The following is a 19415-nucleotide window of genomic DNA, read 5'->3' on the forward strand; positions in this document are numbered from 1 at the left end:
TCCGACAGCGCCCACTCCCTCAGCACTGACCCTCCGACAGTGCCCGCTCCCTCAGCACTGACCCTCCGTCAGTGCTCACTCCCAGAGCACTGACCCTCCGACAGTGCCCACTCCCTCAGCACTGACGCTCCGACAGTGCCCACTCCCTCAGCACTAACCCCCCGACAGTGCCCGCTCCCTCAGCACTGACCCTCCGACAGTGCCCACTCCCTCAGCACTGACCCTCCGACAGCGCCCGCTCCCTCAGCACTGACCCTCCGACAGCGCCCGCTCCCTCAGCACTGACCCTCCGACAGCGCCCGCTCCCACAGTACTGACCCTCCGACAGGGCCCGCTCCCTCAGCACTGACCCTCCGACAGGGCCCGCTCCCTCAGCACTGACCCTCCGACAGTGCCCGCTCCCTCAGCACTGACCCTCCGACAGCGCCCGCTCCCTCAGCACTGACCCTCCGACAGTGCCCGCTCCCTCAGCACTGACCCTCCGACAGCACCCGCTCCCTCAGCACTGACCCTCCGACAGCGCCCGCTCCCTCAGCACTGACCCTCCGACAGCGCCCGCTCCCTCAGCACTGACCCTCCGACAGCGCCCGCTCCCTCAGCACTGACCCTCCGACAGCGCCCGCTCCCTCAGCACTGACCCTCCGACAGTGCCCACTCCCTCAGCACTGACCGTCCGACAGTGCCCACGCCCTCAGCACTGACCCTCCGACAGTGCCCACTCCCTCAGCACTAACCCCCCGACAGTGCCCGGTCCCTCAGCACTGACTCTCCGACAGTGCCCGCTCCCTCAGCACTGACTGTCCGACAGCGCCCGCTCCCTCAGCACTGACACTCCGACAGCGCCAGCTCCCTCAACACTGACCGTCCGACAGTGCCCGCTTCCTCAGCACTGACCCTCCGTCAGTGCCCGCTCCCTCAGCACTGACCCTCCGACAGCGCCCGCTCCCACAGCACTGACCCTCCGACAGTGCGGCACTCCCTCAGCACTGACCCTCCGACAGTGCCCGCTCCCTCAGCAGTGACCGTCCGACAGTGCCCGCTCCCTCAGCACTGACCCTCCGACAGCGCCCGCTCCCACAGTACTGACCATCCGACAGTGCGGCACTCCCTCAGCACTGACCCTCCGACAGTGCCCGCTCCCTCAGCACTGACCCTCCGACAGCGCCCGCTCCCTCAGCACTGACCCTCCGACAGCGCCCGCTCCCTCAGCACTGACCCTCCGACAGCGCCCGCTCCCTCAGCACTGACTCTCCGACAGTGCGGCACTCCCTCAGCACTGACCCTCCGACAGTGCCCGGTCCCTCAGCACTGACCCTCCGACAGTGCCCACTCCCTCAGCACTGACCCTCCAACAGTGCCTGCTCCCTCAGCACTGACCCTCCGACAGTGCCCGCTCCCTCAGCACTGACCTACCGACAGTGCTCGCTCCCTCAGCACTGACCGTCCGACAGTGCCCGCTCCCTCAGCACAGACCCTCCAACTGTGCTCGCTCCCTCAGCACTGACCCTCCAACAGTGCTCGCTCCCTCAGCAATGACCGTCCGACAGTGCCCACTCCCTCAGCACTAACCCCCCGACAGTGCCCGCTCCCTCAGCGCTGACCGTCCGACAGTGCCCGCTCACTCAGCACTGACCCTCCGACAGTGCCCGCTCCCTCAGCACTGACCGTCCGACAGTGCCCACTCCCTCAGCACTGACCCTCCGACAGTGCCCGCTCCCTCAGCAATGACCGTCCGACAGTGCCCACTCCCTCAGCACTAACCCCCCGACAGTGCACGCTCCCTCAGCACTGACCCTCCGACAGTGCCCACTCCCTCAGCACTGACCCCCCGACAGTGCCCACTCCCTCAGCACTGACCCTCCGACAGTGCCCGGTCCCTCAGCACTGACTCTCCGACAGTGCCCGCTCCCTCAGCACTGACTGTCCGACAGCGCCCGCTCCCTCAGCACTGACACTCCGACAGCGCCAGCTCCCTCAACACTGACCGTCTGACAGTGCCCGCTTCCTCAGCACTGACCCTCCGTCAGTGCCCGCTCCCTCAGCACTGACCCTCCGACAGCGCCCGCTCCCACAGCACTGACCCTCCGGCAGTGCGGCACTCCCTCAGCACTGACCCTCCGACAGTGCCCGCTCCCTCAGCACTGACCCTCCGACAGTGCCCGCTCCCTCAGCACTGACCCTCCGACAGCGCCCGCTCCCACAGTACTGACCATCCGACAGTGCGGCACTCCCTCAGCACTGACCCTCCGACAGTGCCCGCTCCCTCAGCACTGACCCTCCGACAGTGCCCGCTCCCTCAGCACTGACCCTCCGACAGCGCCCGCTCCCTCAGCACTGACCCTCTGACAGTGCCCACTCCCTCAGCACTGACGCTCCAACAGTGCCCACTCCCTCAGCACTGACCCTCCGACAGCGCCCGCTCCCTCATCACTGACTCTCCGACAGTGCGGCACACCGTCAGCACTGACCCTCCGACAGTGACCGGTCCCTCAGCACTGACCCTCCGACAGTGCCCACTCCCTCAGCACTGACCCTCCAACAGTGCCCGCTCCCTCAGCACTGACCCTCCGACAGTGCCCGCTCCCTCAGCACTGACCTACCGAAAGTGCTCGCTCCCTCAGCACTGACCGTCCGACAGTGCCCGCTCCCTCAGCACTGACCCTCCAACAGTGCTCGCTCCCTCAGCACTGACCCTGCAACAGTGCTCACTCCCTCAGCACTGACCGTCCGACAGTGCCCGCTCCCTCAGCACTGACCGTCCGACAGCACCCGCTCCCTCAGCAATGACCGTCCGACAGCGCCCGCTCCCACAGCACTGACCGTCCGACAGTGCCCGCTCCCACAGCACTGACCGTCCGACAGTGCCCGCTCCCTCAGCACTGACCCTCCGACAGCGCCCGCTCCCTCAGCACTGACCGTCCGACAGTGCCCGCTCCCTCAGCACTGACCCTCCGACAGCGCCCGCTCCCTCAGCACTGACCGTCCGACAGCGCCCGCTCCCTCAGCACTGACTCTCCGACAGTGCCCGCTCCCTCAGCACTGACCGTCCGACAGTGCCCGCTCCCTCAGCACTGACCCTCCGACAGTGCCCGCTCCCTCAGTGCTGACCCTCCAACAGTGCCCGCTCCCTAAGCACTGACCCTCCGACAGTGCCCGCTCCCTCAGCACTGACCGTCCGACAGTGCCCACTCCCTCAGTACTGACCCTCCGACAGTGCCCGCTCCCTCAGCACTGTCTCTCCGACAGTGCCCACTCCCTCAGCACAGACCGTCCGACAGTGCCTGCTCCCTCAGAACTGACCCTCCAACAGTGCCCGCTCCCTCAGCACTGACCCTCCGACAGTGCCCGCTCCCTCAGCACTGACCGTCCGACAGTGCCCGCTCCCTCAGCACTGACCCACCGACAGTGCCCACTCCCTCAGCACTGACCCTCCGACAGTGCCCGCTCCCTCAGCATTGACCCTACGACAGTGCTCGCTCCCTCAGCACTGACCGTCTGACAGTGCCCGCTCCCTCAGCACTGACCCTTCCACAGTGCTCGCTCCCTCAGCACTGACTCTCCGACAGTGCCCGCTCCCTCAGCACTGACCTACCGACAGTGCTCGCTCCCTCAGCACTGACCGTCCGACAGTGCCCGCTCCCTCAGCACTGACCCTCCAACTGTGCTCGCTCCCTCAGCACTGACCCTCCAACAGTGCTCGCTCCCTCAGCACTGACCGTCCGACAGCGCCCGCTCCCTCAGCAATGACCGTCCGACAGCGTCCGCTCCCTCAGCACTGACCGTCCGACAGCACCCGCTCCCTCAGCAATGACCGTCCGACAGCGCCCGCTCCCACAGCACTGACCGTCCGACAGTGCCCGCTCCCACAGCACTGACCGTCCGACAGTGCCCGCTCCCTCAGCACTGACCCTCCGACAGCGCCCGCTCCCTCAGCACTGACCGTCCGACAGTGCCCGCTCCCTCAGCACTGACCCTCCGACAGCGCCCGCTCCCTCAGCACTGACCGTCCGACAGCGCCCGCTCCCTCAGCACTGACTCTCCGACAGTGCCCGCTCCCTCAGCACTGACCGTCCGACAGTGCCCGCTCCCTCAGCACTGACCCTCCGACAGTGCCCGCTCCCTCAGTGCTGACCCTCCAACAGTGCCCGCTCCCTAAGCACTGACCCTCCGACAGTGCCCGCTCCCTCAGCACTGACCGTCCGACAGTGCCCACTCCCTCAGTACTGACCCTCCGACAGTGCCCGCTCCCTCAGCACTGTCTCTCCGACAGTGCCCACTCCCTCAGCACAGACCGTCCGACAGTGCCTGCTCCCTCAGAACTGACCCTCCAACAGTGCCCGCTCCCTCAGCACTGACCCTCCGACAGTGCCCGCTCCCTCAGCACTGACCGTCCGACAGTGCCCGCTCCCTCAGCACTGACCCACCGACAGTGCCCACTCCCTCAGCACTGACCCTCCGACAGTGCCCGCTCCCTCAGCATTGACCCTACGACAGTGCTCGCTCCCTCAGCACTGACCGTCTGACAGTGCCCGCTCCCTCAGCACTGACCCTTCCACAGTGCTCGCTCCCTCAGCACTGACTCTCCGACAGTGCCCGCTCCCTCAGCACTGACCTACCGACAGTGCTCGCTCCCTCAGCACTGACCGTCCGACAGTGCCCGCTCCCTCAGCACTGACCCTCCAACTGTGCTCGCTCCCTCAGCACTGACCCTCCAACAGTGCTCGCTCCCTCAGCACTGACCGTCCGACAGCGCCCGCTCCCTCAGCAATGACCGTCCGACAGCGTCCGCTCCCACAGCACTGACCGTCCGACAGTGCCCGCTCCCTCAGCACTGACCCTCCGACAGTGCCCAATCCCTCAGCACCGACCGTCCGACAGTGCCCGCTCCCTCAGCACTGACAACCGACAGTGCCCACTCCCTCAGCACTGATTCTCCGACAGTGCCCACTCCCTCAGCAATGACCCTCCGACAGTGCCCACTCCCTCAGCACTGACCCTCCGACAGTGCCCGCTCCCTCAGCGCTGACCGTCCGACAGTGCCCGCTCACTCAGCACTGACCCTCCGACAGTGCCCGCTCCCTCAGCACTGACCGTCTGACAGTGCCCACTCCCTCAGCACTGACCCTCCGACACTGCCCGCTCCCTCAGCAATGACCGTCCGACAGTGCCCACTCCCTCAGCACTAACCCCCCGACAGTGCCTGCTCCCTCAGCACTGACACTCCGACAGTGCCCACTCCCTCAGCACTGACCCCCCGACAGTGCCCACTCCCTCAGCACTGACCCTCCGACAGTGCCCGGTCCCTCAGCACTGACTCTCCGACAGTGCCCGCTCCCTCAGCACTGACCGTCCGACAGCGCCCGCTCCCTCAGCACTGACACTCAGACAGCGCCAGCTCCCTCAACACTGACCGTCCGACAGTGCCCGCTTCCTCAGCACTGACCCTCCGTCAGTGCCCGCTCCCTCAGCACTGACCCTCCGACAGCGCCCGCTCCCACAGCACTGACCCTCCGACAGTGCGGCACTCCCTCAGCACTGACCCTCCGACAGTGCCCGCTCCCTCAGCACTGACCCTCCGACAGCGCCCGCTCCCACAGTACTGACCATCCGACAGTGCGGCACTCCCTCAGCACTGACCCTCCGACAGTGCCCGCTCCCTCAGCAGTGACCCTCCGACAGTGCCCGCTCCCTCAGCACTGACCCTCCGACAGCGCCCGCTCCCTCAGCACTGACTCTCCGACAGTGCGGCACTCCCTCAGCAGTGACCCTCCGACAGCGCCCGCTCCCTCAGCACTGACGCTCCAACAGTGCCCACTCCCTCAGCACTGACCCTCCGACAGCGCCCGCTCCCTCAGTACTGACTCTCCGACAGTGCGGCACTCCCTCCGCACTGACCCTCCGACAGTGCCCACTCCCTCAGCACTGACCCTCCAACAGTGCCCACTCCCTCAGCACTGACCCTCCGACAGTGCCCGCTCCCTCAGCACTGACCTATCGACAGTGCTCGCTCCCTCAGCACTGACCGTCCGACAGTGCCCGCTCCCTCAGCACTGACCCTCCAACTGTGCTCGGTCCCTCAGCACTGACCCTCCAACAGTGCTCGCTCCCTCAGCACAGACCCTGCAACAGTGCTCGCTCCCTCAGCACTGACCGTCCGACAGTGCCCGCTCCCTCAGCACTGACCGTCCGACAGCGCCCGCTCCCTCAGCACTGACCCTCCGACAGCGCCCGCTCCCACAGCACTGACCGTCCGACAGTGCCCGCTCCCACAGCACTGACCGTCCGACAGTGCCCGCTCCCTCAGCACTGACCCTCCGACAGTGCCCAATCCCTCATCACTGACCGTCCGACAGTGCCCGCTCCCTCAGCACTGACAACCGACAGTGCCCACTCCCTCAGCACTGATTCTCTGACAGTGCCCACTCCCTCAGCACTGACCCTCCGACAGTGTCCGCTCCCTCAGCACTGACCCTCCGACAGTGCCCGCTCCCTCAGCGCTGACCGTCCGACAGTGCCCGCTCACTCAGCACTGACCCTCTGACAGTGCCCGCTCCCTCAGCACTGACCGTCCGACAGTGCCCACTCCCTCAGCACTGACCCTCCGACAGTGCCCGCTCCCTCAGCAATGACCCTCCGACAGTGCCCACTCCCTCAGCACTAACCCCCCGACTGTGCCCGCTCCCTCAGCACTGACCCTCCGACATTGCCCACTCCCTCAGCACTGACCCCCCGACAGTGCCCACTCCCTCAGCACTGACCCTCCGACAGTGCCCACTCCCTCAGCACTGACCCCCCGACAGTGCCCACTCCCTCAGCACTGACCCTCCGACAGTGCCCGGTCCCTCAGCACTGACTCTCCGACAGTGCCCGCTCCCTCAACACTGACCGTCCGACAGTGCCCGCTTCCTCAGCACTGACCCTCCGTGAGTGCCCGCTCCCTCAGCACTGACCCTCCGACAGCGCCCGCTCCCACAGCACTGACCCTCCGACAGTGCGGCACTCCCTCAGCACTGACCCTCCGACAGCGCCCGCTCCCTCAGCACTGACCCTCCGACAGTGCCCGCTCCCTCAGCACTGACCATCCGACAGCGCCCGCTCCCACAGTACTGACCATCCGACGGTGCGGCACTCCCTCAGCACTGACCCTCCGACAGTGCCCACTCCCTCAGCACTGACCCTCCGACAGTGCCCGCTCCCTCAGCACTGACCCTCCGACAGCGCCCGCTTCCTCAGCACTGACTCTCCGACAGTGCGGCACTCCGTCAGCACTGACCCTCCGACAGCGCCCACTCCCTCAGCACTGACCGTCCGACAGCGCCCGCTCCCTCAGCACTGACTCTCCGACAGTGCGGCACTCCCTCAGCACTGACCCTACGACAGTGCCCGGTCCCTCAGCACTGACCCTCCGACAGTGCCCACTCCCTCAGCACTGACCCTCCAACAGTGCCGGCTCCCTCAGCACTGACCCTCCGACAGTGCCCGCTCCCTCAGCACTGACTCTCCGACAGTGCCCACTCCCTCAGCACTGACCGTCCGACTCTGCCCACTTCCTCAGCACTGACCCTCCAACAGTGCCCGCTCCCTCAGCACTGACTCTCCGACAGTGCCCACTCCCTCAGCACTGACCGTCCGACTCTGCCCACTCCCTCAGCACTGACCCTCCGACAGTGCCCACTCCCTCAGTACTGACCCTCCGACAGTGCCCGCTCCCTGAGCACTGACCGTCCGACAGTGCTCCCTCCCTCAGCACTGACCGTCTGACAGTGCCCGCTCCCTCAGCACTGACCGTCTGAAAGTGCCCGCTCCCTCAGCACTGACCGTCCGACAGCGCTCGCTCCCTCAGCACTGACCATCCCACAGTGCCCGCTCCCTCAGCACTGACCCTCCGACAGTGCCCGCTCCCTCAGCACTGACCCTCCCACAGTGCTCGCTCCCTCAGCACTGCCCCTCCAACAGTGCCCGCTGCTTCAGCACTGACCCTCCAACAGTGCCTGCTCCCTCAGCACTGACCCTCCGACAGTGCCCGCTCCCTCAGCACTGACCGTCCGACAGTGCTCGCTCCCTCAGCACTGACCGTCCGACAGTGCTCGCTCCCACAGCACTGACCGTCCGACAGTGTCCGCTCCCACAGCACTGACCCTCCAACAGTGCTCGCTCCTTCAGCACTGACCCTCCAACAGTGCTCTCTCCCATAGCACTGACCGTCCGACAGTGCCCGCTCCCTCAGCACTGACCTTCCAACAGTGCTCGCTCCCTCAGCACTGACCTTCCAACAGTGCTCGCTCCCTCAGCACTGACCCTGCAACAGTGCTCGCTCCCTCAGCACTGACCGTCCGACAGTGCCCGCTCCCTCAGCACTGACCGTCCGACAGCGGCCGCTCCCTCAGCACTGACCGTCCGACAGTGCCCGCTGCCACAGCACTGACCGTCCGACAGTGCCCGCTCCCTCAGTACTGACCGTCCGACAGTGCCTGCTCCCTCAGCACTGACCCTCCGACAGTGCCCAATCCCTCAGCACTGACCGTCCGACAGTACCCGCTCCCTCAGCACTGACAACCGACAGTGCCCACTCCCTCAGCACTGATTCTCTGACAGTGCCCACTCCCTCAGCACTGACCCTCCGACAGGGCCCGCTCCCTCAGCACTGGCTCTCCGACAGTGCCTGCTTCCTCAGCACTGACTGTCCGACAGTGCCTGCTTCCTCAGCACTGACCCTCCGACAGTGCCCGCTCCCTCAGCACTGACCCTCCGACAGTGCCCACTCCCACAGCACTGACCCCCCGACAGTGCCCACTCCCTCAGCACTGACCGTCCGACAGTGCCCGGTCCCTCAGCACTGACTCTCCGACAGTGCCTGCTCCCTCAGCACTGACCGTCCGACAGCGCCCGCTCCCTCAGCACTGACACTCCGACAGCGCCAGCTCCCTCAACACTGACCGTCCGACAGTGCCCGCTTCCTCAGCACTGACCCTCCGTCAGTGCCCGCTCCCTCAGCACTGACCCTCCGACAGCGCCCGCTCACACAGCACTGACCCTCCGACAGTGCGGCACTCCCTCAGCACTGACCCTCCGACAGTGCCCGCTCCCTCAGCAGTGACCGTCCGACAGTGCCCGCTCCCTCAGCACTGACCCTCCGACAGCGCCCGCTCCCACAGTACTAACCATCCGACAGTGCGGCACTCCCTCAGGACTGACCCTCCGACAGTGCCCGCTCCCTCAGCACTGACCCTCCGACAGTGCCCGCTCCCTCAGCACTGACCCTCCGACAGCGCCCGCTCCCTCAGCACTGACTCTCCGACAGTGCGGCACTCCCTCAGCACTGACCCTCCGACAGCGCCCACTCCCTCAGCACTGACCCTCCGACATTGCCCGCTCCCTCAACACTGACCCTCCAACAGTGCCCACTCCCTCAGCACTGACCCTCCGACAGCGCCCGCTCCCTCAGCACTGACCCTCCGACATTGCCCGCTCCCTCAGCACTGACTCTCCGACAGTGCCCACTCCCTCAGCACTGACCGTCCGACTCTGCCCACTCCCTCAGCACTGACACTCCAACAGTGCCCGCTGCCTCAGCACTGACTCTCCGACAGTGCCCACTCCCTCAGCACTGACCGTCCGACTCTGCCCACTCCCTCAGCACTGACCCTCCGACAGTGCCGGCTCCCTCAGCACTGTCTCTCCGACAGTGCCCACTCCCTCAGCACTGACCGTCCGACAGTGCACGCTCCCTCAGCACTGACCCTCCAACAGTGCCCGCTCCCTCAGCACTGACCGTCCGACAGTGCCCGCTCCCTCAGCACTGACTCTCTGACAGTGCCCACTCCCTCAGCACTGACCATCCGACAGTGCCGGCTCCCTCAGCACTGACTCTCCGACAGTGCCCATTCCCTCAGCACTGACCATCCAACAGTGCCCGCTCCCTCAGCACTGACCGTCCGACAGTGCACGCTCCCTCAGCACTGACCCTCCGACAGTGCCCGCTCCCTGAGCACTGACCGTCCGACAGTGCTCCCTCCCTCAGCATTGACCGTCTGACAGTGCCCGCTCCCACAGCACTGACCGTCTGACAGTGCCCGCTCCCTCAGCACTGACCCTCCGACAGCGCCCGCTGCCTCAGCACTGACCCTCCCACAGTGCTCGCTCCCTCAGCACTCACCCTCCGACAGTGCCCGCTGCTTCAGCACTGACCCTCCAACTGTGCCTGCTCCCTCAGCACTGACCCTCCGACAGTGCCCGCTCCCTCAGCACTGACAACCGACAGTGCCCACTCCCTCAGCACTGATTCTCTGACAGTGCCCACTCCCTCAGCACTGACTCTCCGACAGTGCGGCACTCCCTCAGCACTGACCCTCCGACAGTGCCCACTCCCTCAGCACTAACCCCCCGACTGTGCCCGCTCCCTCAGCACTGACCCTCCGACATTGCCCACTCCCTCAGCACTGACCCTCCGACAGTGCCCGCTCCCTCAGCACTGACCCTCCGACATTGCCCACTCCCTCAGCACTGACCCCCCGACAGTGCCCACTCCCTCAGCACTGACCCTCCGACAGTGCCCGGTCCCTCAGCACTGACTCTCCGACAGTGCCCGCTCCCTCAACACTGACCGTCCGACAGTGCCCGCTTCCTCAGCACTGACCCTCCGTGAGTGCCCGCTCCCTCAGCACTGACCCTCCGACAGCGCCCGCTCCCACAGCACTGACCCTCCGACAGTGCGGCACTCCCTCAGCACTGACCCTCCGACAGTGCCCGCTCCCTCAGCACTGACCCTCCGACAGTGCCCGCTCCCTCAGCACTGACCATCCGACAGCGCCCGCTCCCACAGTACTGACCATCCGACGGTGCGGCACTCCCTCAGCACTGACCCTCCGACAGTGCCCACTCCCTCAGCACTGACCCTCCGACAGTGCCCGCTCCCTCAGCACTGACCCTCCGACAGCGCCCGCTTCCTCAGCACTGACTCTCCGACAGTGCGGCACTCCGTCAGCACTGACCCTCCGACAGCGCCCGCTCTCTCAGCACTGACCCTCCGACAGTGCCCGCTCCCTCAGCACTGACCCTCCAACAGTGCCCACTCCCTCAGCACTGACCGTCCGACAGCGCCCGCTCCCTCAGCACTGACTCTCCGACAGTGCGGCACTCCCTCAGCACTGACCCTACGACAGTGCCCGGTCCCTCAGCACTGACCCTCCGACAGTGCCCACTCCCTCAGCACTGACCCTCCAACAGTGCCGGCTCCCTCAGCACTGACCCTCCGACAGTGCCCGCTCCCTCAGCACTGACTCTCCGACAGTGCCCACTCCCTCAGCACTGACCGTCCGACTCTGCCCACTCCCTCAGCACTGACCCTCCGACAGTGCCCGCTCCCTCAGCACTGACTCTCCGACAGTGCCCACTCCCTCAGCACTGACCGTCCGACTCTGCCCACTCCCTCAGCACTGACCCTCCGACAGTGTCCACTCCCTCAGTACTGACCCTCCGACAGTGCCCGCTCCCTCAGCACTGACTCTCCGACAGTGCCCACTCCCTCAGCACTGACCGTCCGACTCTGCCCACTCCCTCAGCACTGACCCTCCGACAGTGCCCACTCCCTCAGTACTGACCCTCCGACAGTGCCCGCTCCCTGAGCACTGACCGTCCGACAGTGCTCCCTCCCTCAGCACTGACCGTCTGACAGTGCCCGCTCCCTCAGCACTGACCGTCTGAAAGTGCCCGCTCCCTCAGCACTGACGGTCCGACAGCGCTCGCTCCCTCAGCACTGACCATCCCACAGTGCCCGCTCCCTCAGCACTGACCCTCCGACAGTGCCCGCTCCCTCAGCACTGACCCTCCCACAGTGCTCGCTCCCTCAGCACTGCCCCTCCAACAGTGCCCGCTGCTTCAGCACTGACCCTCCAACAGTGCCTGCTCCCTCAGCACTGACCCTCAGACAGTGCCCGCTCCCTCAGCACTGACCGTCCGACAGTGCCCGCTGCTTCAGCACTGACCGTCCGACAGTGCTCGCTCCCACAGCACTGACCGTCCGACAGTGTCCGCTCCCACAGCACTGACCCTCCAACAGTGCTCGCTCCTTCAGCACTGACCCTCCAACAGTGCTCTCTCCCATAGCACTGACCCTCCGACAGTGCCCGCTCCCTCAGCACTGACCTTCCAACAGTGCTCGCTCCCTCAGCACTGACCCTGCAACAGTGCTCGCTCCCTCAGCACTGACCGTCCGACAGTGCCCGCTCCCTCAGCACTGACCGTCCGACAGCGGCCGCTCCCTCAGCACTGACCGTCCGACAGTGCCCGCTGCCACAGCACTGACCGTCCGACAGTGCCCGCTCCCTCAGTACTGACCGTCCGACAGTGCCTGCTCCCTCAGCACTGACCCTCCGACAGTGCCCAATCCCTCAGCACTGACCGTCCGACAGTACCCGCTCCCTCAGCACTGACAACCGACAGTGCCCACTCCCTCAGCACTGATTCTCTGACAGTGCCCACTCCCTCAGCACTGACCCTCCGACAGGGCCCGCTCCCTCAGCACTGGCTCTCCGACAGTGCCTGCTTCCTCAGCACTGACTGTCCGACAGTGCCTGCTTCCTCAGCACTGACCCTCCGACAGTGCCCGCTCCCTCAGCACTGACTCTCCGACAGTGCCCACTCCCACAGCACTGACCCCCCGACAGTGCCCACTCCCTCAGCACTGACCGTCCGACAGTGCCCGGTCCCTCAGCACTGACTCTCCGACAGTGCCCGCTCCCTCAGCACTGACCGTCCGACAGCGCCCGCTCCCTCAGCACTGACACTCCGACAGCGCCAGCTCCCTCAACACTGACCGTCCGACAGTGCCCGCTTCCTCAGCACTGACCCTCCGTCAGTGCCTGCTCCCTCAGCACTGACCCTCCAACAGTGCCCGCTGCCTCAGCACTGACTCTCCGACAGTGCCCACTCCCTCAGCACTGACCGTCCGACTCTGCCCACTCCCTCAGCACTGACCCTCCGACAGTGCCGGCTCCCTCAGCACTGTCTCTCCGACAGTGCCCACTCCCTCAGCACTGACCCTCCAACAGTGCCGGCTCCCTCAGCACTGACCCTCCGACAGTGCCCGCTCCCTCAGCACTGACTCTCCGACAGTGCCCACTCCCTCAGCACTGACCGTCCGACTCTGCCCACTCCCTCAGCACTGACCCTCCGACAGTGCCCGCTCCCTCAGCACTGACTCTCCGACAGTGCCCACTCCCTCAGCACTGACCGTCCGACTCTGCCCACTCCCTCAGCACTGACCCTCCGACAGTGTCCACTCCCTCAGTACTGACCCTCCGACAGTGCCCGCTCCCTCAGCACTGACTCTCCGACAGTGCCCACTCCCTCAGCACTGACCGTCCGACTCTGCCCACTCCCTCAGCACTGACCCTCCGACAGTGCCCACTCCCTCAGTACTGACCCTCCGACAGTGCCCGCTCCCTGAGCACTGACCGTCCGACAGTGCTCCCTCCCTCAGCACTGACCGTCTGACAGTGCCCGCTCCCTCAGCACTGACCGTCTGAAAGTGCCCGCTCCCTCAGCACTGACGGTCCGACAGCGCTCGCTCCCTCAGCACTGACCATCCCACAGTGCCCGCTCCCTCAGCACTGACCCTCCGACAGTGCCCGCTCCCTCAGCACTGACCCTCCCACAGTGCTCGCTCCCTCAGCACTGCCCCTCCAACAGTGCCCGTTGCTTCAGCACTGACCCTCCAACAGTGCCTGCTCCCTCAGCACTGACCCTCAGACAGTGCCCGCTCCCTCAGCACTGACCGTCCGACAGTGCCCGCTGCTTCAGCACTGACCGTCCGACAGTGCTCGCTCCCACAGCACTGACCGTCCGACAGTGTCCGCTCCCACAGCACTGACCCTCCAACAGTGCTCGCTCCTTCAGCACTGACCCTCCAACAGTGCTCTCTCCCATAGCACTGACCGTCCGACAGTGCCCGCTCCCTCAGCACTGACCTTCCAACAGTGCTCGCTCCCTCAGCACTGACCCTGCAACAGTGCTCGCTCCCTCAGCACTGACCGTCCGACAGTGCCCGCTCCCTCAGCACTGACCGTCCGACAGCGGCCGCTCCCTCAGCACTGACCGTCCGACAGTGCCCGCTGCCACAGCACTGACCGTCCGACAGTGCCCGCTCCCTCAGTACTGACCGTCCGACAGTGCCTGCTCCCTCAGCACTGACCCTCCGACAGTGCCCAATCCCTCAGCACTGACCGTCCGACAGTACCCGCTCCCTCAGCACTGACAACCGACAGTGCCCACTCCCTCAGCACTGATTCTCTGACAGTGCCCACTCCCTCAGCACTGACCCTCCGACAGGGCCCGCTCCCTCAGCACTGGCTCTCCGACAGTGCCTGCTTCCTCAGCACTGACTGTCCGACAGTGCCTGCTTCCTCAGCACTGACCCTCCGACAGTGCCCGCTCCCTCAGCACTGACTCTCCGACAGTGCCCACTCCCACAGCACTGACCCCCCGACAGTGCCCACTCCCTCAGCACTGACCGTCCGACAGTGCCCGGTCCCTCAGCACTGACTCTCCGACAGTGCCCGCTCCCTCAGCACTGACCGTCCGACAGCGCCCGCTCCCTCAGCACTGACACTCCGACAGCGCCAGCTCCCTCAACACTGACCGTCCGACAGTGCCCGCTTCCTCAGCACTGACCCTCCGTCAGTGCCCGCTCCCTCAGCACTGACCCTCCAACAGTGCCCGCTGCCTCAGCACTGACTCTCCGACAGTGCCCACTCCCTCAGCACTGACCGTCCGACTCTGCCCACTCCCTCAGCACTGACCCTCCGACAGTGCCGGCTCCCTCAGCACTGTCTCTCCGACAGTGCCCACTCCCTCAGCACTGACCGTCCGACAGTGCACGCTCCCTCAGCACTGACCCTCCAACAGTGCCCGCTCCCTCAGCACTGACCGTCCGACAGTGCCCGCTCCCTCAGCACTGACTCTCTGACAGTGCCCACTCCCTCAGCACTGACCATCCAACAGTGCCGGCTCCCTCAGCACTGACTCTCCGACAGTGCCCATTCCCTCAGCACTGACCATCCAACAGTGCCCGCTCCCTCAGCACTGACCGTCCGACAGTGCACGCTCCCTCAGCACTGACCCTCCGACAGTGCCCGCTCCCTGAGCACTGACCGTCCGACAGTGCTCCCTCCCTCAGCACTGACCGTCTGACAGTGCCCGCTCCCACAGCACTGACCGTCTGACAGTGCCCGCTCCCTCAGCACTGACCCTCCGACAGCGCCCGCTGCCTCAGCACTGACCCTCCCACAGTGCTCGCTCCCTCAGCACTCACCCTCCGACAGTGCCCGCTGCTTCAGCACTGACCCTCCAACTGTGCCTGCTCCCTCAGCACTGACCCTCCGACAGTGCCCGCTCCCTCAGCACTGACAACCGACAGTGCCCACTCCCTCAGCACTGATTCTCTGACAGTGCCCACTCCCTCAGCACTGACTCTCCGACAGTGCGGCACTCCCTCAGCACTGACCCTCCGACAGTGCCCACTCCCTCAGCACTAACCCCCCGACTGTGCCCGCTCCCTCAGCACTGACCCTCCGACATTGCCCACTCCCTCAGCACTGACCCCCCGACAGTGCCCACTCCCTCAGCACTGACCCTCCGACAGTGCCCACTCCCTCAGCACTGACCCCCCGACAGTGCCCACTCCCTCAGCACTGACCCTCCGACAGTGCCCGGTCCCTCAGCACTGACTCTCCGACAGTGCCCGCTCCCTCAACACTGACCGTCCGACAGAGCCCGCTTCCTCAGCACTGACCCTCCGTGAGTGCCCGCTCCCTCAGCACTGACCCTCCGACAGCGCCCGCTCCCACAGCACTGACCCTCCGACAGTGCGGCACTCCCTCAGCACTGACCCTCCGACAGTGCCCGCTCCCTCAGCACTGACCCTCCGACAGTGCCCGCTCCCTCAGCACTGACCATCCGACAGCGCCCGCTCCCACAGTACTGACCATCCGACGGTGCGGCACTCCCTCAGCACTGACCCTCCGACAGTGCCCACTCCCTCAGCACTGACCCTCCGACAGTGCCCGCTCCCTCAGCACTGACCCTCCGACATTGCCCACTCCCTCAGCACTGACCCCCCGACAGTGCCCACTCCCTCAGCACTGACCCTCCGACAGTGCCCACTCCCTCAGCACTGACCCCCCGACAGTGCCCACTCCCTCAGCACTGACCCTCCGACAGTGCCCGGTCCCTCAGCACTGACTCTCCGACAGTGCCCGCTCCCTCAACACTGACCGTCCGACAGTGCCCGCTTCCTCAGCACTGACCCTCCGTGAGTGCCCGCTCCCTCAGCACTGACCCTCCGACAGCGCCCGCTCCCACAGCACTGACCCTCCGACAGTGCGGCACTCCCTCAGCACTGACCCTCCGACAGTGCCCGCTCCCTCAGCACTGACCCTCCGACAGTGCCCGCTCCCTCAGCACTGACCGTCCGACAGCGCCCGCTCCCACAGTACTGACCATCCGACGGTGCGGCACTCCCTCAGCACTGACCCTCCGACAGTGCCCGCTCCCTCAGCACTGACCCTCCGACAGTGCCCGCTCCCTCAGCACTGAACCTCTGACAGCGCCCGCTTCCTCAGCACTGACTCTCCGACAGTGCGGCACTCCGTCAGCACTGACCCTCCGACAGCGCCCGCTCCCTCAGCACTGACCCTCCGACAGTGCCCGCTCCCTCAGCACTGACCCTCCAACAGTGCCCACTCCCTCAGCACTGACCGTCCGACAGCGCCCGCTCCCTCAGCACTGACTCTCCGACAGTGCGGCACTCCCTCAGCACTGACCCTACGACAGTGCCCGGTCCCTCAGCACTGACCCTCCGACAGTGCCCACTCCCTCAGCACTGACCCTCCAACAGTGCCGGCTCCCTCAGCACTGACCCTCCGACAGTGCCCGCTCCCTCAGCACTGACTCTCCGACAGTGCCCACTCCCTCAGCACTGACCGTCCGACTCTGCCCACTCCCTCAGCACTGACCCTCCGACAGTGCCCACTCCCTCAGCACTGACCCTCCGACAGTGCCCGCTCCCTCAGCACTGACTCTCCGACAGTGCCCACTCCCTCAGCACTGACCGTCCGACTCTGCCCACTCCCTCAGCACTGACCCTCCGACAGTGCCCACTCCCTCAGTACTGACCCTCCGACAGTGCCCGCTCCCTGAGCACTGACCGTCCGACAGTGCTCCCTCCCTCAGCACTGACCGTCTGACAGTGCCCGCTCCCTCAGCACTGACCGTCTGAAAGTGCCCGCTCCCTCAGCACTGACCCTCCGACAGTGCCCGCTCCCTCAGCACTTACCCTCCCACAGTGCACGCTCCCTCAGCACTGACCCTCCAACAGTGCCCGCTGCTTCAGCACTGACCCTCCAACAGTGGCTGCTCCCTCAGCACTGACCCTCTGACAGTGCCCGCTCCCTCAGCACTGACCCTCCGTCAGTGCCCGCTCCCTCAGCACTGACCCTCTGACAGTGCCCGCTCCCTCAGCACTGACCGTCCGACAGCGCTCGCTCCCTCAGCACTGACCATCCCACAGTGCCCGCTCCCTCAGCACTGACCCTCCGACAGTGCCCGCTCCCTCAGCACTGACCCTCCCACAGTGCTCGCTCCCTCAGCACTGCCCCTCCAACAGTGCCCGCTGCTTCAGCACTGACCCTCCAACAGTGCCTGCTCCCTCAGCACTGACCCTCCGACAGTGCCCGCTCCCTCAGCACTGACCGTCCGACAGTGCTCGCTCCCTCAGCACTGACCGTCCGACAGTGCTCGCTCCCACAGCACTGACCGTCCGACAGTGCCCGGTCCCTCAGCACTGACTCTCCGACAGTGCCCGCTCCCTCAGCACTGACCGTCCGACAGCGCCCGCTCCCTCAGCACTGACACTCCGACAGCGCCAGCTCCCTCAACACTGACCGTCCGACAGTGCCCGCTTCCTCAGCACTGACCCTCCGTCAGTGCCCGCTCCCTCAGCACTGACCCTCCGACAGCGCCCGCTCACACAGCACTGACCCTCCGACAGTGCGGCACTCCCTCAGCACTGACCCTCCGGCAGTGCCCGCTCCCTCAGCACTGACCCTCCGACAGTGCCCGCTCCCTCAGCACTGACCCTCCGACAGCGCCCGCTCCCACAGTACTAACCATCCGACAGTGCGGCACTCACTCAGCACTGACCCTCCGACAGTGCCCGCTCCCTCAGCACTGACCCTCCGACAGTGCCCGCTCCCTCAGCACTGACCATCCGAAAGTGCCGGCTCCCTCAGCACTGACTCTCCGACAGTGCCCATTCCCTCAGCACTGACCATCCGACAGTGCCGGCTCCCTCAGCACTGACTCTCCGACAGTGCCCATTCCCTCAGCACTGACCATCCAACAGTGCCCGCTCCCTCAGCACTGACCCTCCGACAGTGCCCGCTCCCTGAGCACTGACCGTCCGACAGTGCTCCCTCCCTCAGCACTGACCGTCTGACAGTGCTCGCTGCCACAGCACTGACCGTCTGACAGTGCCCGCTCCCTCAGCACTGACCCTCCGACAGCGCCCGCTGCCTCAGCACTGACCCTCCCACAGTGCTCGCTCCCTCAGCACTCACCCTCCGACAGTGCCCGCTGCTTCAGCACTGACCCTCCAACTGTGCCTGCTCCCTCAGCACTGACCCTCCGACAGTGCCCGCTCCCTCAGCACTGACAACCGACAGTGCCCACTCCCTCAGCACTGATTCTCTGACAGTGCCCACTCCCTCAGCACTGACCCTCCGACAGTGTCCGCTCCCTCAGCACTGACCCTCCGACAGTGCCCGCTCCCTCAGCGCTGACCGTCCGACAGTGCCCGCTCACTCAGCACTGACCCTCCGACAGCGCCCGCTCCCTCAGCACTGACTCTCCGACAGTGCGGCACTCCCTCAGCACTGACCCTACGACAGTGCCCGGTCCCTCAGCACTGACCCTCCGACAGTGCCCACTCCCTCAGCACTGACCCTCCAACAGTGCCGGCTCCCTCAGCACTGACCCTCCGACAGTGCCCGCTCCCTCAGCACTGACTCTCCGACAGTGCCCACTCCCTCAGCACTGACCGTCCGACTCTGCCCACTCCCTCAGCACTGACCCTCCGACAGTGCCCACTCCCTCAGCACTGACCCTCCGACAGTGCCCGCTCCCTCAGCACTGACTCTCCGACAGTGCCCACTCCCTCAGCACTGACCGTCCGACTCTGCCCACTCCCTCAGCACTGACCCTCCGACAGTGCCCACTCCCTCAGTACTGACCCTCCGACAGTGCCCGCTCCCTGAGCACTGACCGTCCGACAGTGCTCCCTCCCTCAGCACTGACCGTCTGACAGTGCCCGCTCCCTCAGCACTGACCGTCTGAAAGTGCCCGCTCCCTCAGCACTGACC

The sequence above is a fragment of the Stegostoma tigrinum genome, chromosome 38 (assembly GCF_030684315.1).
Source record: "Stegostoma tigrinum isolate sSteTig4 chromosome 38, sSteTig4.hap1, whole genome shotgun sequence".
Classification (NCBI taxonomy): domain Eukaryota; kingdom Metazoa; phylum Chordata; class Chondrichthyes; order Orectolobiformes; family Stegostomatidae; genus Stegostoma; species Stegostoma tigrinum.